Source organism: Bidens hawaiensis, unplaced genomic scaffold (assembly GCF_021521415.1).
Source record: "Bidens hawaiensis isolate Kalapana, Puna unplaced genomic scaffold, B.hawaiensis_p1.1 tig00040203_1, whole genome shotgun sequence".
In the NCBI taxonomy this organism is placed as follows: domain Eukaryota; kingdom Viridiplantae; phylum Streptophyta; class Magnoliopsida; order Asterales; family Asteraceae; genus Bidens; species Bidens hawaiensis.
This window is the reverse complement of record NW_027497102.1, coordinates 60,527-88,368: the sequence shown is the minus strand read 5'-3', so window position 1 is coordinate 88,368 and position 27,842 is coordinate 60,527. Positions and strand designations below refer to the sequence as shown.

The following is a 27,842-nucleotide window of genomic DNA, read 5'->3' as shown; positions in this document are numbered from 1 at the left end:
GCTCTAACACTGCTTGCTTACAAATGCTAGTTCCTTATGTCTTGTGCGTCAAATCGACTTTCGACACTATGATTTGACTTCGACACTATGCTGTGGCGACCACGGCTAAAATCGAGACCCAATCAAAGATAAGTGAGCGAATTCAACCACATTTGCTTAAGATTACAGGAGGATAACCATGTGTATTCTTGCTACATATGTTACAAAGTTAACCAAGTGGGTAAATGGTGAATTGTCCTAAACAACCCACTTGTATATGAAACTCTAAATGGGTGATGTTAATGTTATCTAAAACTTGTAATAAATCCAACAAAACTAAGTGTTAACTTCTTCTGTATTTACTCGTGCTAACTCCATCTCAACCATTTCATATTAACATTTAGTCTCCAAGGATCATTTTTATCAAAGATGGTGACGTGACACCGAACCCTTGAAATTAAAAACGAAATTTTTGGAATTTTCCTCTATGGAAAACTAATTTTGTAGCCCTCGCAATGGGAGATACCCAATCCTTTCTATTGTTTCTACATTTTCTTTTAGAACCGCACTTAAGATATGTTTCTTTATCAGGATTTTTCTACGAATATTTCTAAAAACATTTCATTACTTTAACCATCAGATAATAATTAGGAACCTTTCCCCTACATTGTATCATTTCTTAATTCTTCAGTTCTAACGACTATGCGAATGATCCATATGAACACCTCATGAGTTTTCGCGTGTATCCGCCCTGGTACGGGTCTAGAATATGAACGTGTTCAGGTCTATGTAAAGAATGATCGTTTTGGTTCGGAGTAGCACGGGTTGGGTCCAGCTAACCCGAATTATTTAACTTGGGTGAGGACCCTGATTTGTTTTAAAGGATGGAGTTGTTTCATGATTTGCATTCAAGATTAGATAATAATAAGTAAGATTGAAATGAAGTTCTAAGATAATTGAATTCTACAGTTGGGATCATGTTTTACTACTTTTAAGATAATTGCATCTTCATTCTTCAACAAAACAATATCACCATGAGTTTCAAAACAATTTAGAAATGTTTTGGTCAATGGTTGAGGTAAGTGCATATATCAGCAAGAAACAATCCATGGGGCACCACAACTCATTACTAGCTTGTAGCAACTGTTAATTTTCCACTTACACTAAGCAACATAGATATTAACTAGTAAGAGAGCCCGCGCTTCGCAGCGGGTGTAAAATATGAGCAAAACGTTTAATGTAATCACATGTGTAACAACTAACATATTTCGTGGGCAACAAACAAGAGACAAATATTGGTGGTGTTGAAGCGGTTATTGATGCTGATGACGATGAGATGAGCCTGGAAACTCAAATAATTCAGCCGACAGGTGTGGAAGGTTCAAAGGTTGAATCGAATAAGGTTGGATCTCCTACTTATTTTAAATTTCAAAACAAATGGTTTATTGGGGTTGCCAAAAATATGGATAATGTGGGATATTATATGAATCTGGAAAGTAAAAATAAGGATGAGATGCCGGTTGTTAAAATTATGGATATCAAAAACACAAATAATATTGTTGCTCAATATTTGGAGAATTTTGTCAACTTTTGGAAGTGCTTGCTTGACTTACGTGAGCTACAGAGCAACAATAATTCGAATATTGATTATTTTCAAATACTTGAATCAAAAGGGTCAACCGTTATATCCGTTAGCAATAATAATCATGGGGCTTATTCTAGTACGACGGAAACGGAACCTCCTCATCGGAGATCCACTCTTGCGTTTAATCCGCAGAGCAACCTTACCAACTTCCCGTTATATATTGAATATCATGATAGAGAGAGGAAGGCAGAGAGAAGATCTGGCAATCCATTCGACCCAGGTGGCACGGGTCAAGAGTCGAGTGAATCGACATGTGAAGTCGAATTGTTTAGCCTGGTCATGATAATAATAAATGAGAAGCGGGATGATATTCCATTTGAATCCGGTGGATTGCCTTTGAAGTTTTCAAGTTTATTTTTTAAGATTTTCAAGTTGTCTAGTAACAAGAACAAAGGAGCCGGTCTTTTATCTCGGGATGTCAATGATTTCTTCGACGTACTCAAGACTCGAGGACGAGTCTTTTTCAAAGACGGGGAGAAGGAGGTGGAGAGATCCGACAACCCAATAGACCCAGGTGGTATGAATTTAGATCCGGGTGAGACGACCCGTAAAGTTGAACGGTTTGGGCGGGTCATGGTGTTAATAAATAAAGAGCGGGTTGATGTTCCATTTGATCCTGGTGGCTTTGGTCGAAAGGCAAAACTCGAGGACGAGTTTTTTTAAAGACGGGGAGAATGATGCAGAATTATCTCTTAATTAGAATTATGATTTTTAATATCTTTTATTATTTTGTGTTTATCTAGTTTCCTAGTTTATCTTTTTCATTTTTAGTATAAACTAGAAATTTACCCCGCGCGTTGCGCCGGGGCATGTCATTAAAATCCGGATGGCGGTGAAACTCAAACGTTATTGGTCTCGGGCGTTGAGACAGTAAGTCGACGCATTTCATTACGGTACCGGAACTAAAACAAAATTGGCAGTTGGTCAGTTTTTGTTATGGTGGTACTGAAACTAAAACAAAGCATAATGGTTGTACATGAATTTGGTCGGTTTCCTACACGTTCGTTACGGTACCAGAACTAAAACAAAAACAATATTGGTATCCGGTCGGTTTTCATTACGTTCGTTATGGTACGTAACTAAAACAAAAAATCAGATGGCGTCAAAACCCGAACCTTGTCAGTCCCAGACGTTGGCGTGGTAAGTTTACGCGAATTCAGTTGGTTTTCGTCATGTAAAAAAATTGACGGTCGATCGGTTTTCGTTATGCTACCAATATTAAAAATGAAAATCGAAATGGCGTGGACAAGTTCAGTGTCGTCACTTGGCCCAATAAAGGCTTAGCGACACATCAAAAATAAAGCTTAAAAGCTATATATTACTCCAGTGTACCAATTTCGAACCTAAGTCCACACAACCAAAATAACACTTAACTTTGGCTAATCTACCAAAGAGTTTTGTTACATGGGTTTCCTACCTTCGAAAATATATACCAGAAAGTATCATTAAAATATTCCAAAAGTCAAATCACAATAAAACAAAAAAGCAATAAAAAACTAAAAAATTATCTTGTGGCACCGACCTTTCTCCTTTACTTCTATTAGATAATAGGGTGTTAGGATTTATTTGTTAGAAAGTTTTTGATTAAGTTTATTATTAAAATAACATTGTTCTTGGAACCTTCGGTTCGTGTATCGTCTTTGATTAATTATGAATCTCTCGAGTCATTGATCGCTTCCAAAACTGCATCAGTTAAAGCACATGTATTTTATTTTGTCATAATTGAAAACACCAAGACCAATTATATCAATTGCTAAATTGGAGATATTTGCTTCAATATTAAGTTGAAGTTATGTTGTTTAAATGAATTGCTTTTATAATTGACATAACCTTTCTCAGAGTTTCACCAATTATAGATATTGGATTCTTTGAATGAAATGCAGGTCACATAGACAGAAATCAAGTTGTTAATTCAACAAACAAGTTTATATAGTAATCCAGTGCATATTTCATACCTAGGGTATTTAATTATTTCATCTTATGAAGCTTGCAAATTGAAACAATCTCATTGTCTGCCAAAAAGAAAGAATTTTATTAAGTCTCCTACATACAGAGTGAGCCTTAGCAACATATCAAAAAAATAAGGATATAAAATTGTTACAAGTTAATATTAGCGTGGTTAGCCTTCCAAGATTACTGATCAAACACCATCGATATCCTAAATTATAATCAAACAACAAAAAGTACATGGTTAATTGAGACGCAATTTGATACCTAAATAATCTATAGAGTTCTTCCTCAATCGGACCCGAATTTAAAAAATTAATTAACCCTAAAAGAATGATAATTAGAGATGAAATTAAAACCTAAAAAACAACAGAAAACGAAATTGAAACCTAAACCTCATGATTTTTTTTTGAAAGGGGGGCTAAATTATAAGGATTAATCACTTGGGGGGGGGGGGGGGTTGGAAAAATATTTTTTTCAAAAGGGGGGTTGCCTCCATTTGTAATGGCGGGGAGTTTTAAAAATATAGAGGTGTCGGAGTTAGTTAGAGAATGTAAGAACTTTTAGAGGTACGAGGTATCTCCCCTCCATTATCAATGGCGGGGACTGCAAAAGTATCTCCCCTCCCTTTCTAACGGAGGGGAGTCTGAAAAAGGTATCTCCTCTCCATTTGTAACGGCGGGGAGTTTGCAAAAGGTGGAGGAGACTTTTTTTATTATCAATTTAAAATTAGTCTTACACAACTAGGTTCAAGATTTTAAAAGCTAAAAATTTAAAAATAATATTAGGCAACAGTTTTTTTTAAAAACTTTGCGTGTATTTCTTTAATAGTGATACATGATTTTCTTAGGGGGTGTTTGAGATTGCTTTTTGAAATTGGTTATAGCTTTTTGGAGAGGCAAAATATCCAAAATGTCTATCCAAAAGCACCTAAAAGCATCAAATTGGAGCTTTTAGGTGCTTTTAGAGGGGCATTTTGGATCTCCAAAAAGCCATAAGCAATTTCAAGAAGCAATCCCAAACACCCCCTTAACTAATTTTTTTTCTTGACTAATTTTCTTTTACGTGAGTACTTTGCAACGCATGAAACAAAATTAGTTAAGAAAATTACTTATCACTATTAAAGAAATACATGCAAAGTTTTAAAAAAACTATTTCTTAATATTATTTTTAAATTTTTAACTTTTAAAATCTTGAACCTAGTTGTGTAAGATTAATTTTAAATTGATAATAAAAAAAGTCTTCTCCACCTTTTGCAAACTTCCCGCCGTTACAAATGGAGGGGAGATACCTTTTTCAGACTCCCCTCCGTTAGAAAGGGAGATACTTTTGCAGTCCCCGCCATTGATAATGGAGGAGAGATATCTCGTACCTCTAAAAGTTCTTACATTCTCTAACTAACTCCGACATCCCTATACTTTTGAAACTCCCCGCCATTACAAATGGAGGCAACCCCCCTTTTGAAAAAAATATTTTTCTAACCCCCCAAGTGATTAATCCTTGTAATTTAGCCCCCATTTCAAAAAAAAATCAAACCTCATAGATGCAATTTGATACCTGAATAATTTATGTAGGTGTTCCCAATTGGATGGGGGGATGAAAGAGTTTAAATGCGTAATTGAACATGAAACAGACACCAATTGAAGGAGAAGGAGAGGGAACGTTTCCCCGGCAGGAGACTTAAACTAACGTAGGCGGAAGGACGCCGGAGAGCAAGTGGAAAGACGCCTGAGAATGAACGTATTAAATATAGCGGCGTCTCTTTCTTAAAAGTTTAACAACGTCTGAAAATAAGCAAAAGACAATTTTGTCCATCCTAAATCTTTTATATGTAGTATAGATATAGATATTAACTTAATTTAGTTCCATGATCAATCAAAATAAACCACAAATGGAGGTCAAAACTAACAATGCTAGAGACTGCAGAGAATTAAAACATTCCCATAAACAATAAAAACATTTAAAATAAATCAGAAACAAAATAAGCACAAAATCGAGTATGGAGAATCAGTTTATTAATTGATACAATATTATTTAAAAGTAACAAGTCTGTCTTGAATATACATTCAACCAACATCAAAACAAAACAATTCAAAACTAGCAACCAACACTTAATCCACTCGCTCCCGGTCGGTTTCTTGATCCCTTAACCCGTGTTATAAACTGGTCCAGACCAAACGGATCAGCATCTTCCCTCTCAAACTCAACCGCAGCAGCAGCACCTGTGAAGCGGCCAGTCTTATTCTCATCATACTTGATCTCGTCGTCAGCGATAGTGCTATCCTTGACTGGTCTGTATAAAGCGGACAAAGTAGTAGGCTGGGCGGTAAACAAGCCCTTGTCATACACACTGTACCGATCATCGGTTGCATAACCAAACCCGGAGTCCATACCCTTTTCTTGATTGAACACGCGCTGGTCATACATAACTTCGCAGCCTGCACCGGCAGCCAAAGAGGCCATACCCAAAGCCACTTTTTCACTGATGTCACGGTCCCATTCTCGGGTGATCTTACGCTTTTTCCCCTTGGCGGGTCCATCTTTAGCCTCCAGCCGCCTTTCCCTCTCCCGTTCTTTACGTCTTTCTTCCCGGATTTTCTCTCTTTGGACCCGCTCTTGTTTCACCTCTTTCATCTCATGATTATTTCTTTCAGACCGTGCTTTTTGAGCCAACGCACGTAACTCTTGCTCTTTCTTATCTTTTTCTTTCAACATCATCTCCTCTAGCACTTTGGACCTTATACAAAGTTCTTCGCGGGCATGCCGTTCAGCTACGTATAAAGCTTCTGAAAACCGTGCAAACCCGTCATTAACTTGGACTTGTTGAAGCCCCCTGCCTGCACCATCTGCAGCAGCTAAGCGTTTATCGAGTGGGATCGTGTACCCTTGAGGGTTTTTCCAGTTGGAAACGCAAGGCGGGACTTTCCAATCTTTTTGGTCTTGAACCGTCACCGGTCGTGGCGGGGAGTGCATGACCGGCACAGGCGGGGAGTGGTTGCCTCTGGGGACGCGCTTGTGTTTAAACTTGGGAGGCTCTACCGGGTCAACAGGCGTTTCCACCATCCTAACCATTCTTTGCATTGCGCCTGCACCCGAGTGTTTATACTTTATAAACTTTGAAGAATCTCGAGATTGACTTGCTAGCATGATGCCCGCAAGAGCTTTAGTTATTATTAATGAAACCTTAATTAGATACCCTAATACGATGAGATGATATTTCGATTATGGAAATCGTGCGTAGTGTTTGTGGATAATGATATGGATCACTAATAATATTGTAGGTATTTATATACAGAATAACATGCTTGTTCAACAAGTAAATACTATAACCGACTAATTGGCTTTAATTGAATATAACCGACTTGGTTTTAAACTTTAATGGCATGGGACTATTTTGGGTTTAAATAATTACATTTTCTTTCAAACAATATTGATGATAAATGATCATATACTCTTTAAACAAAATGTGAAAAAAGATTGGCGTCATGCGAACCCGACACCATAAGGTAGACGCCAAAGCTATTTGCATACACCATACACCATTAACAAAGTTGATGATAATAAAACCCCCCATTATTAGACCCAATAAGTACTCCTAGACATACCGCAATAAAAGAACCCATTGGCGGATGGAAGTTATGTTGAGGGGGGTAAGTCACCCACTCAACCTTCAATAGTTTTATGTATTGTATAAATTTTGTAGTGTTAATTTGTTACAAAATATAATTAGTCCCCTTTTAGTGTTGTTAAAAAAATAATTAGCCCCCTTTTACCTTCTCCCAACTGGATGAACAATGTTGTATCTAGTTTTTTATTTGTGAGATTTGATTTCTTTTAAAGTAAATATTGATTTAAGTTTATATTTTTTAATTTATTCAGTTATAAAAAAATGATAATGATTGAATTCATTATTGGAACAATTATTATAAATGAGACTCCGGACCTAGTCTAGCTAATTTAAATAATCCTTATTGGGATTCAGTTGATGGGAAAAGAATTTTGAATTATCATCGAGATAGATAAGCGATACGGAGAAAGTATTGTCTTAATGGACTCTGCCAAGCACGTAAGCATAACTTCTCAAAATGAAAGATGGGGAGTAACCACGTTGGTTGAAAGATGCTCCGTCGCGTTTGAAGATTGTAAAAACAAATTTGCATTATCTTTACATTTTTACATGGTTTATTTTTTACCCCCACTAAGTTAATGTTCTAGATCCGCCACTGAAAGAACCGCAAGTGTTCCATGAGAGTGTGATGATTGTGGTAAGTCAACGGTCAACCTTGCTCGTTATTGCTCAACAATTGACTGATTTTAGTAGTAAAGTAATGATTTTGGGATTATGGTCTGTTTCTGTTACAAGCCAAACAGAAGAACTCAACCCAAAAGACTAGTCTGATAGGTGAGAGAACCCATTTGGCTTATAAACCGCACATCAGTTGCCCATACAACCGATGTGGGACAAGTCCCATACAACCATTAAAATCAACGACGAAATCTTTTTATCAAGAATCTCTTTCAAAAATCAATTCTTTAATCAACACAAAAAAAAATTGAAATTACGTCATGAAGGATAGAAAGTCGGCGTTGGATGTCGAATTAATTGCCATACAGATGTAAGGAAATTTAGTATTCGGTAAAGAAATAAATTAAACAAAAAAAAGTTTAATGAGGACTCACGCCTCTTATTTGCAATGTTAAAACATGTCAAGAATTTTAATTTTCTTCCTATAAGCATCAGTTTGCTATAAGTTTTTTCCACCGTCAATGATGAACTTCCAGGAAGAAGTTTGAATAAACGAGGTTAATTAGGGGTAATTTTATCATTTGGTTTTTAGCAATTCAATTTCCTTTTATAAAATTACCAACCAAACATGTTTAAAATTTGAGATGGAATTAATTCCAATTCTTTTAAATTAACAAAAACATTCAAATTTCTTCATAAACATTATGCGAACCAAACGGCCCCTTAGGGTATTCTCATCTCATCCGCTATTTCTAAAATTATAATTTAACTATAAATCACATCTCTGATATCTCTAGTCGACAACATCTCCTGACCACCACTTCACCTCGCATGCATGTATTTTAATAAGCTTTGAATCTTGACATTGTGTTTGGACATTTACAATCTTTTCAAGAGCTTTTATTGTTTCCTTGAGAAAATTTGACGAAAGAGAAAGAGAAGGCGTGGATAGACTTATTGATAAACACGTTAGTAAATGAAACCTTAGGCTGACACGTGTCCCAAATGAATGTGGGGGTAACACGTGTCAGAACCTTTTTTCTTTTGTTATATATAGAGATGTTTGATGGATTTTTTTTTTTTTTTTTTTTTCTTTTTTGAAAGTGTATACTGATTGATTATATGTGTTTTGGGGATTTAGATGTCAAACATAGATGGTATGGTAATTATTTTAATCATTTATACTACTTTGATAGGCCTGGCGGGTTTGCTTTGGTGACTCAAGTTCAGTCAGAAATTTGTTTTTTAGTACTAGTCAAAGCATGCTGGTTAAAATAGATTTCTCAAGTTTGGCCCGCCGCCAAGTCGAATGGACCAATTCCGGAGTGTTATTCAAGCATTAAATAGTAGGGGCGTTCACGGTCCGGTCTTGATATATTTAAAAGTTTGCATTCTAAGTGCAAATTCTTAACTTAGAAGTGTTTAGTTTATATTTTGCACTTTAATTTAAATCTTACAGTCTTAAATTTATGGTTTATAAATTTACCAAAGATTTATATTTGCTTCCTATAATCTAACTTTTGGTTTGACTTGCAGTTGCCACTTTTGATTAAAAATGAATTTATATTTGATGAAACCACTTTGGATTAACTGTTGTCAGAAAACACTTGCCCTCATCATTTGAGTTTTATTGGAGAGCCTATTGACTATAAAGGTGAAATTAGTAAGTTTATCTTTTTCTACTATTGAGAACGGCTGACAATGTGGGTGGGTCGGTTGTGTCTTGTCACAAGTTGAAGCGGGTTTTAAGTCATAACCGGCCGGCTGACAATATGGGTGGGTCGGTTGTGTCAAACTGGTTTTGAGTCATAACCGGCTGATTAAAGCACGTATCAAGATGCTTTCCCCTCTTTGTGTGAGAAATAGAGCAAATAAATTGTCGTGAGATATGGATTTTTTTTTATTTTGCAATTTAAGTTATTTTTATCTAACAATACTTTTTAACTATAAACCATTCAGTAACTAGGCTAACGCACAAAAATGATGGTGGAAATCGCCTTCTTGGACTGTTGGAATCGCCTTCTTGGTCGTCAAAATGGAGTTAGGGTTTCATATGATGAAAAAAATGATATAAACTAAAAATCCCGTCTGCACCTCCCGTCGCGGTACGTGACGGGGTCTTCCATGGTCAATCGCGTACCGCGATTGACCAAAAGTCAACATATTTTAATCTCCCATCGCGGTACGCTATGGGGCCCTCAGCAAGCCCAGCGCGTACCGCGATGGGACTCTGTTACAGCAAACTCCAATCATTTCATTGGTTTGCAGCTGGACATCCCGGGTATTCATTCCGTGTCACAACAGGTCCATATAAAGTACTTTAACGCTTATGACCTGAAATCCATTAATACATGCATGGTGGATACGCCGCTGGTACATCCTATATATAAGTGCCTTTATCGTGTTTCTCATTTGTAGCGTTTTTCGAGTCATGCTAGGATTTGACGTTATTCTTTTGCTTAAAATTTGTTCATGCAATTATCTTACTAAAGACAATATTCGTTAATAATTATTTTTTTTCTTTAAGTTTATTTTAATTTCGGGACGAAATTTCTAAAAAGTTGGGGATACTGTGACATTCGTCAAACTTGAGTCTCGATTTATATTCGTTTTGTAAACTTTCATATTGTAAACCCGACACAATACTTTTAAAAGCTTATATAATTATTGTATAACATTATTATATACCTCGACCATAAAACGATGTTTGTCATATTATAGTGTCGTTAAGAAAACATAGAGGGTTTAAAATGATTTTCGTAAACTAGTTATAAGCTTTAGAAGCCTTTTAACTCGTTTTAAACATGATTGAAACTTGAGGGGCCTTTTGTGAAAAATATGCATACATATATAAACCAAACTAAACCTAACCCTACCATATTATTCAAACAAACTACCAGCCGCCACCCCACCTTTGTAGCCGTTTTCTGGCGGCCGGAATCAATTCCGGTGACGCCAACCTCAGACGCACCACCACCGACCTCCGTCGCACCATCACAAACCCTAACTCTAACTCATCTAACCCAGTCGCCACAACCTAGGTCTGCTCCAGCAACCCCTCTCTCTCTCCGCTCGTTTTCCGGCAAGCAAACCACCACAGAACCCCCACCATCATCCATTCCCCTCTGTTTCGCTTTTTCCGGCAGCCGGTACCCCTTCCCGTCGGTTTTCATTTTTCCGGCGACCGGAATTCCGGCCTCCGTGGTCTCTCTCCGCCTCCGTTCTCTCTCTCCCCGTCTCTCTCTTTATCTCTCTCTATCTCACCGTCTATCTCTATCTCTTTATCTCTCTCGGCTCTCCCTATCTCTCTCCGTCTCTCTCTCTCCGTCACTCCGTCTCTCTCCCGTCACTCTCTCTCTCGTTCTCTTTCTCTCTCTCTCTGGCAGCAGCTCGTCTCCGGCGGCCCTTTCCTCACCTCCGACTTCGAATAAGCTTTCAAGTTGGATTCGTTCGTTTCATTCGCAAGCTTTCTACATTTCGATCATTTATTATCTCTCGATTCGTCAATCGAGGAGAGTACATTTCATCCCCGTTTTCTCTTTTGTGTTTTGGGGGTAACATGCATACTTATTCAAAACAAGAATGATTTATTATACACTTTTCTCAAACCACAAACTTTAGGGTATATGATACTTGGAATACTTGCTCTTTTGTGTGTTATATGCCTCATATGCTTTACGTGCGCGAGTGTTTATTTTTATGTTTTTGTTGAGCCTCGTTAAGTATGATCATACGCTCCCCTAACTACTTAGCCTTGTGCTAGTAGAATAGGGCCTCATTATCCGAGTATGTCGGTTGTTACCGAGTAGAAAGGATCCTCATTTACATATGTTTTATATGCCACGATTGATGCTTTTATTTATAGTCTCATATACCTTTGTGGATTTCGCTCATATTATATATACTCAACTATGAAATTGCTCACCAACATACGTGTTGACAAAATATTATTTTATGCATTGTTACAGGTTTGACTTTTATCGACTTGAGGACTTGTCGGAAAACGTTACCAAGACTATTAGGATTTAGTAAAACGAACAATATATTTGTTTACTTGATTGTTCAATTTGTTTGTATGACCAAGATGTGTTTTTTATTGATTTGTGACATAAATGAGTTGATTAAATATTTTCACTTTAATAGTGTCTTGTGTATTTGTCCAATCACGTTGCACCCCGACATGTTCCGCCTTTGGTCGGGGTGTGACAGATTGGTATCAGAGCCACAAGACTATAGGATAGGTGGTTAGACGTAACGACCTAGTATAGTCTTTACTTTAGGGTCGTTATACATGTTTGCCTATACATGTTTACCCTACTTGATTGTTCAATACACTTGTTTATTTATATACTTATTTATTTCATCAAATTGTATATATACACAAATACTCGAAACTACTAAGGTATCCTTACCTTACTTTTGTTTAATTTTATTTATACACATAAACACACTTTATAGTACTCCAAGGTATCATTGCCTTAATACGCAAAAACGTTAGTTTTTATTGTGTTTTATGTATCACGAGCTTAACTTGGATCCCGTTGTTTCAAATATCCTTAAAGATCGTCTCATATGAGATGACCACTTTAAGTAGTCTAATGCGAGCGTTCCGCCCGCTATCCTAATTTTCGGTGTTAAGACAATAGAACTACGGTGATTTCGTGGACTAGTGTTTTGGCATGACACTGTATTTTAATTTATTATTTTTGCTACACGTTTAGACTCCAACATGGTATTTTTGTAATAAAGGTTTTTAGTGTCGGAATATCAAGTCATGGTGGTTCATGCACGATTTTTCCGCATTTAAATCTTAAAACATTATTATTACATTTCGAGAATTTAAACCATTTTCCCTTTATTTTGTTATAAATCCTTATCACAAGCTTACATTTATAAATGTTATATTTTTTTTTATTTATTGTTAAAAATTCTTTTATATCTCGATTTTATATAGTAAAGTTTTACACCAATTTTCTCATTTTGATATCACAATGGTTTTATTACAAGTTTCGTTCATTATGATCTATTTGATATAAGTTAAAAATATATGTTTGTATATATAAAGCTAGTTCGATCTATTCATAATGATTTTTTAATATGCTATTTATTTTCATTAAGTTTATTTACATACAAAATCTTTATTATATAAATTTCATCATATTAAGAAAGTTTTATAATAAATTTCACCTTAAATTTTCAAGTAAATTTTCCTATTGTATAAACTTTAAATTGTCTTTAAAGTCCTTGTATAAAAATTTTATAAAATTTTATTTTTATAACTATTCTGTTAATTTTGGACAATCACTTCATAATTTTAATTATTTAAACTTCTCACGACATTTTTAATTATACTACGTTATATAATACACGTGGTAAAAAAAAATTCGCTACCCAAATTTATTTTCATAACAACTTTCATCATGCAATATTTGGTTCGTTATAAATTTTCGCAAATAAAAATTTAAATCATACGATTTTCCGCGTTTTAAAATTTTTATGATAGTTTTGTCATGATCTTCCAAGAAAGTCACAAACTTATAGCTTGTAATCTTCTTGGAACTCTCATGCAAAACTTCATATAAATTTTACTTTAAAGACAAAAATAGTTTGCTCGGGATATCTCGATTTATAATGCCGGTCATTTTAACTTACTATAATATTTTTGTTACACCACATTAAATAATGAACTTGGTAAAAGAAAATTTTTATTTCGCAACTTTGTATTCACAAAAACGACATTCATCATTTAATATTGAGACCTCATAACCAATTTTGACGTTCAATTTACGTATTTTAAATTCCTCATAAGTAAAAAAAAAAATTCTAATTATATAATATATATATATTAACTTGTAATTTTAATTATCAACATTTTCATGGACATTTCAAACATCATTTATAAATTATGATATTTTCAATTTAATACCTACTACTAATCGAAAATCTCCCTATACACAACCACAAGTTCTCAAACACCTGTATCCCACCTCAAACTACCACCTTAAATCAAACCACCATCCCACTTCAAAAATTTCCCGAGCACTCAAACCTTTCCTCAATATGAACGAAACCTAACACATCAACGTTATATCCTCACCTACCCAAGCCCCATGCAAAATCCAAGATGTACAACACTAACCCAACAAAATGCCTTAAATACCGACACTCCCACGCCACGAAAACCTATCAAACTCACTATTCTAATACTTCAAAGACACCGAAAAACACACTCACAAATGCCTTGAACATATACAAACCAAAGTTTACCCACTATGACTCAAAACCCTTTGACCCACGCTACGTCGAGTCACAAACCATATCGCCACACCGTTCCCATCGAACATGGAATTTGATATCAAATAGCAACCTAAACGCTCTTTACAAAATACATGTATAACCAAACCTCCACCCAAACTAGCCAAGATCAAACTATCCAACTTATCAACTTAACCCGAGCTCAAATAAGCAAAAACCTCACCCATTAGCCCAACCACTACTCACACAAATCATCCAAGCCTAACTCACTCAAAAGACCTAGACTCAACAAACCTCATCGACTCAACTCAAGAAAAAAACTCAACTATCCAAACGGACCTAAACACTCACACTTACCACAAAAAAAAAAAAAAATCCAAACCATTCACCATACGAAGCTTAAAACCTCTCCCTACACATGCAAGCTTCGTTTTTCTCAGATTTTTTTTATTTATATATATACAACTAGTGTATTTATAACAACCTCATGTGTTCAAATAATCACTTTTAAATTATAAACTCTAAAAATATATATATGGTATTGTCATGACAACAAAATTTTAATATGAGGAATTGTTTTTAAAAAGATTATTAAACGATTATATGCGTGATTTCAAGGTTTTAAATATTGTCACTTAAGGTGATAAATCTCTTAGTAATTTTTTTAAATACGAGGTTTCATTTTGATTGTTGAATGCGAGATTTATTCAATAACAAATTTCAACTCTCATCATTTTGCAAAAACTCAATGATCATGACTCTACAAATCTTTGGGGACATGTTTATAAATATTTTACATTGTTACACAAATTTTGTCCAATAACGACTTATGCGAATTATAACATCTTATTAACGCAAGCATCAATTCTTCATAAATTATTTTCATCACAACCGCTTTATGCATACAAATTCCTTTTAACAAATTTGACTTACAAGATTTACACTTGATAATGATCAAAACGTTTCTCTAGCGACGCGATACAGCGATATATTGATATTATTATATTCATTTTCTTGGAAACAATAAAACGACTTTACTTGAGATTTCATTTTCGATGTTATTCTTATATTTTCAATGAGTATATAAAACGTGATTTACATATTTAGTCATTAATTCGAGTCACACAATTATTGCGATTTTTCTTCATTGATAAGATGTTTCGACGACAATATTATGCACATGAGATTTCATTTTGGTGTTTTGATTTTGACCGAATTCAAGTTATTCTATGACAATTTGTGTGATACTTTTGAAACCTCAAGTTCGCTAAAAAAAATTTTTTGTTTATTTTTCAAACGATATTTCATAAATTTTGTTAGTCATATTTGAGCATTTATGCTTTTCAAGCAAGACAAGATTCTATGCATTATTTTACATCATTTCATCTAATCCATTAACGACCTATGTGTGGCTGTCTACAAGTTTTGGCGCTATTAGAAACCGTTATTATAATGACGATTATATAAATAGTTTCACAATAGTCGTCGTATTCATGTTTTATCACATTTCATTGATTGTTTTGGTTGTTAATCAAATACTATTTTATTTATATTGATACACGTATGCGTCACCCCAAAGAAACTCACCTCATTCTCGTGATTTCACGCAATCGTATTCTAAATAACTTATAACCCCAAGATTTTTATTATTATTTTTTTCACGTGTGAAACTCATCGTACGACGTTATTGCAAGTTGTATAATCGTTTATCCCAACCTTATGTGATCATTTATTGGACTTTTCATTCCTATTTATCGGGTTTCATTTAGTACCTCGATTTATAGACTTTGGTAATTATCTTGATGACTTCTGACTTCGAATCTTATTCCATATTGTTTACCCTAAATTTTATTTATTTTTATTTATTTGATCATGTTTACTTAATTTAAGCCGAATTGTTATTTTCGCCTTGGTTTATATTCTAAGACTTTAAACTGTTTCATTTATGTATCCCATTTTCCTACTTATTAAAAAGTCAATCCCGAAATTCTCAACCGCTAGTACAGTTTTGTCAATATTGGAAAAATTCAACAAATTTATTTACACATCTATTATTTAAAGATTTCAAAATAAATATGTCTCTTAAACCACACAATGGAACGAACCATGTGGAGCATACGACGATCGAAATAATTATGGGTGCACACTTAATTATCGAAATCCCATATGGAAGCCGTAGTAAGTACGCTTGTGTGCGATAACTCAGACCCGAGAATGATAGCGGAAAAACGATGGAAATGCGAATCGTGATAAAGGCATGGTGGATACGCCATTGGTACATTCTATATATAAGTGCCTTTATCGTGTTTATCATTTGTAGCGTTTTTCGAGTCATGCTAGGATTTGACGTTATTCTTTTGCTTAAAATTTGTTCATGCAATTATCTTACTAAAGACAATATTCGTTAATAATTATTTTATTTTCTTTAAGTTTATTTTAACTTCGGGACGAAATTTCTAAAAAGTTGGGGATACTGTGACATTCGTCAAACTTGAGTCTCGATTTATATTCGTTTTGTAAACTTTCATATTGTAAACCCGACACAATACTTTTAAAAGCTTATATAATTATTGTATAACATTATTATATACCTCGACCATAAAACGATGTTCGTCATATTATAGTGTCGTTAAGAAAACATAGAGGGTTTAAAATGATTTTCGTAAACTAGTTATAAGCTTTAGAAACCTTTTAACTCGTTTTAAACATGATTGAAACTTGAGGGACTTTTGTGAAAAATATGCATACATATATAAACCAAACTAAACCTAACCCTACCATATTATTCAAACAAACTACCAGCCGCCACCCACCTTTGTAGCCGTTTTCCGGCGGCCGGAATCAATTCCGGCGACGCCAACCTCAGACGCACCACCACCGACCTCCGACGCACCACCACCGACCTCCGACGCACCATCACAAACCCTAACTCTAACTCATCTAACCCAGCCGCCACAACCTAGGTCTGCTCCAGCAACCCCTCTTTCCCTCCGCTCGTTTTCCGGCGAGCAAACCACCACAAAACCCCCCACCATCATCCCTTCCCCTCTGTTTCGCTTTTTCCGGCAACCGGTACCCCTTCCCGTCGGTTTTCGTTTTTCCGGAGACCGGAATTCCGGCCGCCGTGGTCTCTCTCCGCCTCCGTTCTCTCTCTCCCCGTCTCTCTCTTTATCGCTCTCTATCTCACCGTCTATCTCTATCTCTCTCGGCTCTCCCTATCTCTCTCCGTCTCTCTCTCCGTCACTCCGTCTCTCTCCCGTCACTCTCTCTCTCGTTCTCTTTCTCTTTCTCTCTGGCAGCAGCTCGTCTCCGGCGGCCCTTTCCTCACCTCCGACTTCGAATAAGCTTTCAAGTTGGATTCGTTCGTTTCGTTCGCAAGCTTTCTACATTTCGATCATTTATTATCTCTCGATTCGTCAATCGAGGTGAGTACATTTCATCCCCGTTTTCCCTTTTGTGTTTTGGGGGTAACATGCATACTTATTCAAAACAAGAATGATTTATTATACACTTTTCTTAAACCACAAACTTTAGGGTATATGATACTTGGAATACTTGCTCTTTTGTGTGTTATATGCCTCATATGCTTTACGTGCGCGAGTGTTTATTTTTATGTTTTTGTTGAGCCTCGTTAAGTATGATCATACGCTCCCCTAAATACTTAGCCTTGTGCTAGTAGAATAGGGCCTCATTATCCGAGTATGTCGGTTGTTACCGAGAAGAAAGGATACTCATTTACATATGTTTTATATGCCACGATTGATGCTTTTATTTATAGTCTCATATACCTTTGTGGATTTCGCTCATATTATATATACTCAACTATGAAATTGCTCACCAACATACGTTTTGACAAAATATTATTTTATGCATTGTTACAGATTTGACTTTTATCGACTTGAGGACTTGTCGGAAAACGTTAACAAGACTATTAGGATATTAGTAAAACGAACAATATATTTGTTTACTTGATTGTTCAATTTGTTTGTATGACCAAGATGTGTTGTTTATTGATTTATGACATAAATGAGTTGATTAAATATTTTCACTTTAATAGTGTCTTGTGTATTTGTCCAATCACGTTGCACCCCAGCATTTTCCGCCTTTGGTCGGGGTGTGACATTAATCAACACAAAAAAAAATTGAAATTACGTCATGAAGGATAGAAAGTCGACGTTGGATGTCGAATTAATTGCCATACAGATGTGAGGAAATTTAGTATTCGGTAAAGAAATAAATTAAACAAAAAAAAGTTTAATCAGGACTCACGCCTCTTATTTGCAATGTTAAAACATGTCAAGAATTTTAATTTTCTTCCTATAAGCATCAGTTTGCTATAAGTTTTTTCCACCGTCAATGATGAACTTCCAGGAAGAAGTTTGAATAAATGAGGTTAATTAGGGGTAATTTTATCATTTTGGTTTTTAGCAATTCAATTTCCTTTTATAAAATTACCAACCAAACATGTTTAAAATTTGAGATGGAATTAATTCCAATTCCTTTAAATTAACAAAAACATTCAAATTTCTTCATAAACATTATGCGAACCAAACGGCCCCTTAGGGTATTCACATCTCACCCGCTATTTCTAAAATTATAATTTAACTATAAATCACATCTCTTATATCTCTGGTCGACAACATCTCCTGACCACCACTTCACCTCGCATGTATGTATTTTAATAAGCTTTGAATCTTGACATTGCGTTTGGACATTTACAATCTTTTCAAGAGCTTTTATTGTTTCCTTGAGAAGATTTGATGAAAGAGAAAGAGAATGCGTGGATAGGCTTATTGATAAACACGTTAGTAAATGAAACCTTAGGCTGACACGTGTCCCAAATGAATATGGGGGTGACACGTGTCAGAACCTTTTTTCTTTTGTTATATATAGAGATGTTTGATGGATTTTTCTTTTTTTTTTCTTTTTCTTTTTTGAAAGTGTGTACTGATTGATTATATGTGTTTTGGGGATTTAGATGTCAAACATAGATGGTATGGTAATTATTTTAATCATTTATACTACTTTGATAGGCCTGGCGGGTTTGCTTTGGTGACTCAAGTTCAGTCAGAAATTTGTTTTTTAGTACTAGTCAAAGCATGCTGGTTAAAATAGATTTCTCAAGTTTGGCCCGTCGCCAAGTCGAATGGACCAATTCCGGAGTGTTATTCAAGCATTAAATAGTAGGGGTGTTCACGGTCCGGTCTTGATATATTTAAAAGTTTGCATTCAAGTGAAAATTCTTAACTTAGAAGTGTTTAGTTTATATTTTGCACTTTAAATTAACAAAAACATTCAAATTTCTTCATAAACGTTATGCGAACCAAACGGCCCCTTATGATATTCACATCTCATCCTCTATTTCTAACATTATAATTTAACTATAAATCACATCTCTGATATCTCCTGACCACCACTTCACCTCGCATGTATGTATTTTAATAAGCTTTGAATCTTGACATTGCGTTTGGACATTTACAATCTTTTCAAGAGCTTTTATTGTTTCTTGTGTGGTTTCTTCAATATCTTATTGTTTGTGATCATCTTCGTATCCTTCTATATCATCTTTTACGATCTTTTCAAAAGCTTCTTTTGTTTGTTGCGTGGGTTCTTCACTATCTTATCGTTTGTGATCATATTCATATTTTCTACATCATCCTTTATTACCTTATCAAAAGCTTATTTTGTTTGTTGTGTGGTTTCTTCAATCTCTTTTTGTTTCTCATAATCTTGTATTCTTTTACATCATCTTTCATAATCTTGATAAAATTTGTCATCTCTTTAAATTTGGTATTCAAATCTTTCATAATCTTGATAAAATTTGCCATCTCTTTAAATTTGGTATTCAAATTATTATCATAACCAGTATTGATATACAAGATATTGACCTAATTATTAAGATGACCACCAACCATGATTCTTTCAGATTCACCCTTGTTTTTCTCGATACGGTGATTCGTTATTCCAGCAAAGAGGTGTGGCGGAGATGATGATGGATGTGACGGCGAGAAAGGATGTATAAACCAGTTTGGGGTTCTTGGTCGTTTCCTAGCGAGTGGTGGAGGCAATAAGGGCTCTTTCTAAAAACCTCTCTCATCTTATTCCCAATTTTTATCTTTATAGTACTCAAAAACCTTTTTTTGCTAAAATCCGCGCTTTTATAGCCTCACCATAATTTGATGAAGAATGAATAATAGCTTTTCAAGTATAAAAAATTACTGTAACATTTATAAATTTTTTTAAAATATATAGAGTTAGGATAGAGAATGGTGGTTTGGATGTAATCTGTTTTTAGAAGATTGTTTTACAAATGTGGAAGGGCATTATGGATGGGTTGTGAATGCTTTTACGCTCTGTACCCGAGTTTACATAATGAAATAATAGAAGAGAAGTGAACGGAAAGAAAGTGAAAGGAATAGAAGATAAAGGGATGGAAGTTTTGGGGCTAAATTCCATCCTTTCAAATTGAAAAGGGAAAGAAGATAAGAGGAGAGTAGAAAAAATGAATGGAAAAAGAAAATGAGTCTTTCTATATCCTTCTTTCTTAAGTATAAGTAAGAGAATCACTTGAGAATTGATAACTTTGGGAAACAAGCCCTAATTTTACACATGGACCGATACAAGTTGTTGGGCCCAACTGCTTTGAACTTGCTTGGACAAAACGAGACTTTACAGCCAATTTTGCTTGTTACTTTGTTTTTAATTTGATTATTATTGAAAAGAGGAAAAGAAATTGAAAAGAAAAATAGTTATTAATTATTATTTATTAGGTCTACCATCATTTGGTGTATTATGTGCTCTACTATTCTTGAAAGTTAAATGTAAAATGTTATAAGGTTTAGTTTAAAACCATAAAAGTTATCAGTTTGGTTCACTGCTAATTTTTTTTTTAAGTTTTTAGTTTATCGGTTTTAAAAATTTTAACCCCGGTAAATGGTTTGATTCACATTCAATATATATATATATATATATATATATATATATATATATACTAGTTTTTATCCCCCGTATTACGGGGGTTGTTTTATATTGTTTGTTCTAATATTTATTTATTTTTTGAATTTATATTTTTTTATTGTATAAAAGTTAATAATATACTTATGGTTTGATGATAAATTGTTTAACAAATAAATGAGATGTTATAACCCGGTTTAAAAGATATATGGTTTTGATGAGACTCAAGTCCCGTTTATTTTTTTTACTATAAAATTGGTTTTTTAATTATAAATAATATTTATGAAAGTTAATAAATATACTTATGGTTTGATGATATCCAAGACCCGTTTATTTTTTTTACTATCAAATTGGTTTTTTTAATTTAAATAATATATATATCTTTTTTAAAATAAATAAAATATCAATTTTTATTATATCCTATTTTATAGGATTTTTACATCAATAATTTGGTGAGAATAATTTTTAATTTAATGAGATGTTATAATTCGTTTAAGAAATATCTGGGTTTGTAAGACCCACACCCATGAATCCGGGTTAAATGCATGAGAAGCCTCCATTTAAAAATCAAGCAAATCTGGTGACTCCAAAAAAATGGGGCGACCACATCGCGACACGTAGGATTTTTATGTTTTCGTTTATATATATATATATAGAGAGAGAAGAGGATTCATATAAAAACAATTGTTTTGTGAGAAGTGTGAGAATGTTTTAAAATAAAGCAAACCATCTAAATAGGAAACTATACCATATAAATAGGAAACTATACGGTTTTTAAAAACTACTAATCTCAACCGCTAGATCTTAGATCCAAAGGTCTAGATCTCTTCTTATGCTTCTCACAAAATTATTGTTTTTTACATTAACCCTGCCATATATATATATATATGTATATATATATATATATATATATATATATATATATATATATATATATATGTTTAAGTTCAAGAAAGAAATTAAATTATTGCAAGAAATGAGAGAAATAAATATAAGTCACTATTTTTATTTTAAGTTTTAAATATTTAAAAATAAATAAAAAAGATGTAAATGAAACAATAAATGCACTCCCTCTCTCCAATTAATACAACTAATATAACCATAATAAATATCTTTAATTAATATATCTAACTCATTTAACTATAATAATTAAAAAGATAAAAACATTACTTTAGTTTTATTTTTATTTACACATTCTTCATTTTATTTAACATAAATACAATTTATTCATATAATACTATTCCTTTACATTAAAAAAATAATTTCCGCTCAATATATTAGCATATATCAACGTTTTAAGTTCAATAAATATACAACCTACACAAAGTTATATAACCTACACTTGTTTTGAGCAATAAAAACGTACAACATACAAAAAGAATATAACTTACATATGTAATTCGACATCAACAGTTATATAAACTACACAAAGATACACATACCCTACACATGCGTAGGTCATATGTTTTTCGTATGTAAGCTATATGTTTTTTTATTCTTAGAACAAGTGTAGGTTATATGTTTTTGTGTAGGTTGTATATTTTTTATTGACATTTAATACAATCATGTGTAAGATAGTTTTTTGTATTATTCATCATAATGTAACTACGTGTTGATGGATATTGATATGTTGAATTTAAAGAAATTGGTTTTGTAAAGAAATTAATGTATGAATAAATTGTATTTGTGTAAGATAAAATTTTCGTGTGTAGGTTATATGTTTTCGTGTGCGTGTGTATATTGATGATGAATTTTGTGTGTAGGTTAAATGTTTTTCGTGTGTAGGTTATATGTTGTCTTATTCTTAGAACAAGTGTAGATTATACGATTTTGTGTAGGTTGTATGTTTTTTGTTGATATCTAATGCAAACACATGTAAAATTGTTTTTTGGTATTATTCATCATAGTGTAAGTATGTGTTGATGGATATTAATATATTGAGTTGGAAGAAATTAGTTTTGGATAGAAAGAATTTTTAATGTATGAATAAATTACACTTGTGTAGGATAAAAGTTCAAGAAACAAAAAGTAAGTTATAAAAATAAATGAATTCTTAATATTTTCTAATTATAATAATTTAATTAGTTATATTAATTAAATAAATAAGTATTATGATTTATTAGTTATATTAATTGAAGAAAGAGAATAATTAATAGTTTCTTTATTTAGCTTTAAAAAATTAAAACTTATAACAAAACTAGTGGTTCATATTCATTGCTTACATTTCTTGCAATAATATCATTTCTCTCTTGAACCATCCCCTATATATATATATATATATATATATATATATATATATCAATTTTTTTAAATATAGTACATTAAATATCTTTTGTTATTTTTTGGCGATTTTAATGAAAAAATAACCAAGTTAATGACCACTTAGGATACAAAACCAGTCTCTTTTGTCTAGAAATGAGACCAATACTGGTATCGGGCCGATACAAAATTTTTGTAAAAATAGATACTGAATATTGTAAGAGTTTTACAGTATTGGTGCTGATACTAATACTCGGTACCAAATGTTTTATCTCTATATGGTATTAGGGCTGTCCAAACTGCTCGTCGCTCGCCGCTTATTCATCGTTCGATTTCGGCTCGGTTTGCAAGTGAGCCGTTCGGCTCGGTTCGGTTTAAAAGCAATCCAAGCACGAGCAAAGCCTCGCTCGGTTTGGTTCGGTTCGTTTTGCTCGAATTAATTTTTATATATTAGTTTTATATATAAACTCTATGTATATATATAAAAGTATACTATTTTTTTAAGTTTTTAAAATTTCCCTCTTTTGTGTTGAATTCAAAGTTCAAATTTAAACCATAGTCACTCGTTTTATATATATGTTTTATTGTTAACTATGAGTTTTATACATTTTAAAGGTGAAAGTTTAGCCAATTTAGAGTTGAAGGTCTTGAATTAATGATATTTTGAAGTTTTAGAAATTTAAAATTGGAAACTTTGTACGAAATCAAGCAAATCCAAACCGAACCAAGCCGCTCGGTTTCAAAACCAAACCAAGTTCAAGCGTAAAGATTTCGCTCGTTTCTTTAAATTCAATCCGCTCGGTTCGGCTCGCTTTCAAACCAAACCAAGTATGAGCATGCCGCGTTCGGTTCGGTTCGGTTCGTGAACAGCCCTACTCAAGATGGTATGGGTGTCGTATGGATGCCAAAATTTCGGGAAAGTGGGTATCGAATAATGTACTTTATTCAGTGATCCCATATTCCATGTCGCTATCCAGGTGATCTCTGTTGGTATGATTTTGAGGGGTCCACGCGATAATTGCCTTTACATGTCTTTTTCGAAACCGCGTTTTGTCTTTATATGTGATCCCTCTCACGCGATAATTGCCGTTACATGTCTTTTTTGAAACCACGTTTTGTCTTTATATGTGATCCCTCTCGTTGTTGGACTGTTATTTCGAGGTATTATATCTATATCTATAATTAATAACAATTAGTTTATGAACGTTGAGCTCTAATACTATACATATAAATGCAACTTTAGAAGTTTGATTTTTTAGAGTTTTGTGATATAAGTTTTAAATATTTTTCTTTTGGCCCACAGCTTTATTTAAAACTTTGATTCACTTAACCTTTTGCCACAAAAGTAAAACTTAAATAATTTATAATGGCAGGTGGAGAAAATAAGGAAGGAAAAAAATGGTTTCAAAACTATTGTTAGAGCTTTTTGTCAGAAACTATTATTTTCAGAAGTCATGGAATATTAAAATTAATGTTTTCAATATTAACTAAGACGGACCGGTTGAATTAATCTGAAAAACAATGTCTTAAAACTATTTACCAAAAAAAAAAAGGATTGAAACTTTAGGCAGCTGAGTTTTACGTTACCCTTGTAGGTTGTAGCGTAAATCATAAATTTCAATTTAAAATATATAGTGTTAAGCGCCAAGATCTCCATAGGACAGTTCGCTATAGGCGCCTTATTGGGCTCACTTGGGGCATGGATGGTGCGGAACACCGCTGAGGGGCACGGTTTAGGGGGGTGCCGAAGGTGGGGCGGAACACCGCTGAGGGGCACGGCTCAAAGGTGATGGGCTAATTTGCTCTCAAATAACAATGACCTTAACAACCCTTTCTTTGCCAACCAACATCGACCCGTAATGCCTCCACCCATGCAACCGTTTACCACCGATATGTTCTTTCGACAACCAATATCGTATATGTCTTCGCAAGTACCCGAAACCCAAACACCCGAAACACAAATACCCGAAACCCAAGTATCCGAACCGCAAGTTCATCGTAAACAAAATAATAAAAAGAAACATGTTGCGGTCAAACAACTAACGAAAAAGCCGAAAGACAAAAGTGGGAAACGGGTGAAAAAATGGCATTGGCGCGTGTGTGGATTGACTCATCCGAATACTCAATTGAAGGTAAATTATAAAAATATTTATATGTATTTAATGTTTTATTTTTTTGTTGACTAATACTAAGTTTTTATTTGTATCGAAGGTGACGATAAACATACAACTGAGTTTTGGGAAGAAATATGTAATAAGTTCTTTGCTACGATGTGTCAGGTTTCTACCGCGGGGAGGATTCCGTCTCCAACAAAGGGAAGGCAATGCGCAAAAAAATGACCAATCTCTCCCACATTTACACCCGTGTTTGAAACAATGAGAGAAAAAACGGCATGAGCGATGCCAACGTGATGGAGTGTTGCTTAAACAATACAAGACCCTTTTTATTGTGCCTGCACCCGAGTGTTTATACTTTATAAACTTTGAAGAATGTTGGGATTGTGCAACATGACTAGCTAGCATAATGTTTACAAGAGCTTTAGTTGTTTCTAGTTTGGTTTTCTCAATCATATCCTTTTGTTTTAAAGAATCTTGATATTCATCTAATTTCAGAATCTTGGGAATAAGATCTCGGTGCTGTGAATAAACAACCCTTGTAGCATTTTCGTCTTGTTTCACGATAGCATCAAATGCTAAATTGCCACGCTCATTGACACCAACCGCTAGTGTTGTTCTTTTCCCAGGCAGTAGCGGGTCCTTGGATCTTTCTGGCAACGGTACCGGATTGGTTTTAACAGCAACACCTCCACCATATCTTTGCTTAAACCATGGATCACTTGAGTGATCATACCAGATCGCTGCAGACGACGATTTCGCATGTGGAAAAACATCCTTCAAAGCAGCAGACATATCTTGGGAATAAGATCTCGGTGCTGTGAATAAACAATCCTTGTAGCGTTTTCGTCTTGTTTCACGATAGCATCAAATGTTAAATTGCCACGCTCACCGAGATATTCATCTAATTTCGTCTTGTTTTGATGAATCTTGATATTCATCTAATTTCAGAATCTTGGGAATGAGATCTCAGTGCTGTGAATAAACAATCCTTGTAGCGTTTTCGTCTTGTTTCACGATAGCATCAAATGCTAAATTGCCACGCTCATCGACACCAACCGCCAGTGTTGTTCTTTTCCCAGGCAGCAGCGGGTCCTTGGATCTTTCTGGCAATGCTACCGTATTGGTTTTAATAGCAACACCGCCACCATATCTTTGCTTAAACCATGGATCACTTGAGATCACTTGAGTGATCATACCATATCGCTGCAGACGACGATTTCGCATGCGGAAAAACATCCTTCAAAGTAGCAGACATATCTTGATATTATTTTAATTGACTGGGGGGTATTTATACGATCTCTATAAGTGCCTTGCCTTGCACGCCAAGGCAAGTAACTTCATAAGCAAGTTATTAAAACTGTTATTAATTTATAGATTATAGATAATTCATATATTATAGATATAGATGCAAGGTAAGGGACCAAAATTCATTTAATCCCCTTTCAAGATAAATTTATATTAGTCGACTCGTATACTTTCTATGATTAAAATCTCTAAAATATCGGTTTGAAATTCAGAAAAACACTTAACGACGCTAAGTGTTTTTTAACGGAGGTTCATTGAGAGAAAAAATAGTTGAAAGGTTGGACCATTGGCAAGGATTTTTAAATGTAAGATTATCATCGACCAATACACAAAATGTGGGATTATCCACAGGATCGGCCAAAGAGGTGCGGGAGCCGCACCCTCGGCCGGGGCACAACTTTTTATATGTTTTTATATATCTATACTAGCTTATATCCCGTGTTACACACGGGTTGAAAAAAAATTATTTTAACACATTAATACTAATAAATATAATATATGAAAATTTAAAAATCAAAATAACATATAACCAAGTAACTTAAATGTGGACACAATTAAAGATAAATAATAAGTGCATAAAGTTATGTTTTAAAGTGTTACAAAATGTTCAAATGAGAGTCAACTTCTAGTGTGAACAATACAGATTTTTGTCGGTCATACTCACAAATGAAACAATGCTAAATTGGCATTAAAAGTGATCATAATGTTTTCCCATAAAAGTTTACAAACTTGACAATTCACATTACTAAAAAGGGACTTAAAAAAGAGCGTCTTTCGGGAACCCGTGATTCAATACAACTTTAGCAATTGACTTATTCCTAATATCAGGATTTAACATCATCTGTATTTAATCAGGATAAAAATAAATAACAATAACATAATCTTGATGTGACAAATAAGCACCAAAATTCATTAAAAAAAGAGAGAATTTTTTTTAACAAAGTGGACTTCTTACTATTGAATAAAGAATTTTTTTTTAATTAAAGTAGAAACATAGATATTACATCAACATAGCAGGTAGGCGGACAACAAGCTGCGCCGCCACCCCTTTCTGAATTGCAGACCATAACATGTTAAAGCTTTCCCTCATAGCTTATTACCTACTAGTTTGAGCCCCGTGTATTACACGGGAAAT

The 27,842-nt window shown here is 34.1% G+C and overlaps 1 pseudogene; it reads right to left on the bottom strand.

The window, feature by feature from the left end:
* Positions 1 to 5,637: 5,637 nt before the first annotated feature.
* On the bottom strand, positions 5,638 to 26,194 carry LOC143591952 (SNW/SKI-interacting protein A pseudogene; annotated as a pseudogene).
* Positions 26,195 to 27,842: the final 1,648 nt, after the last annotated feature.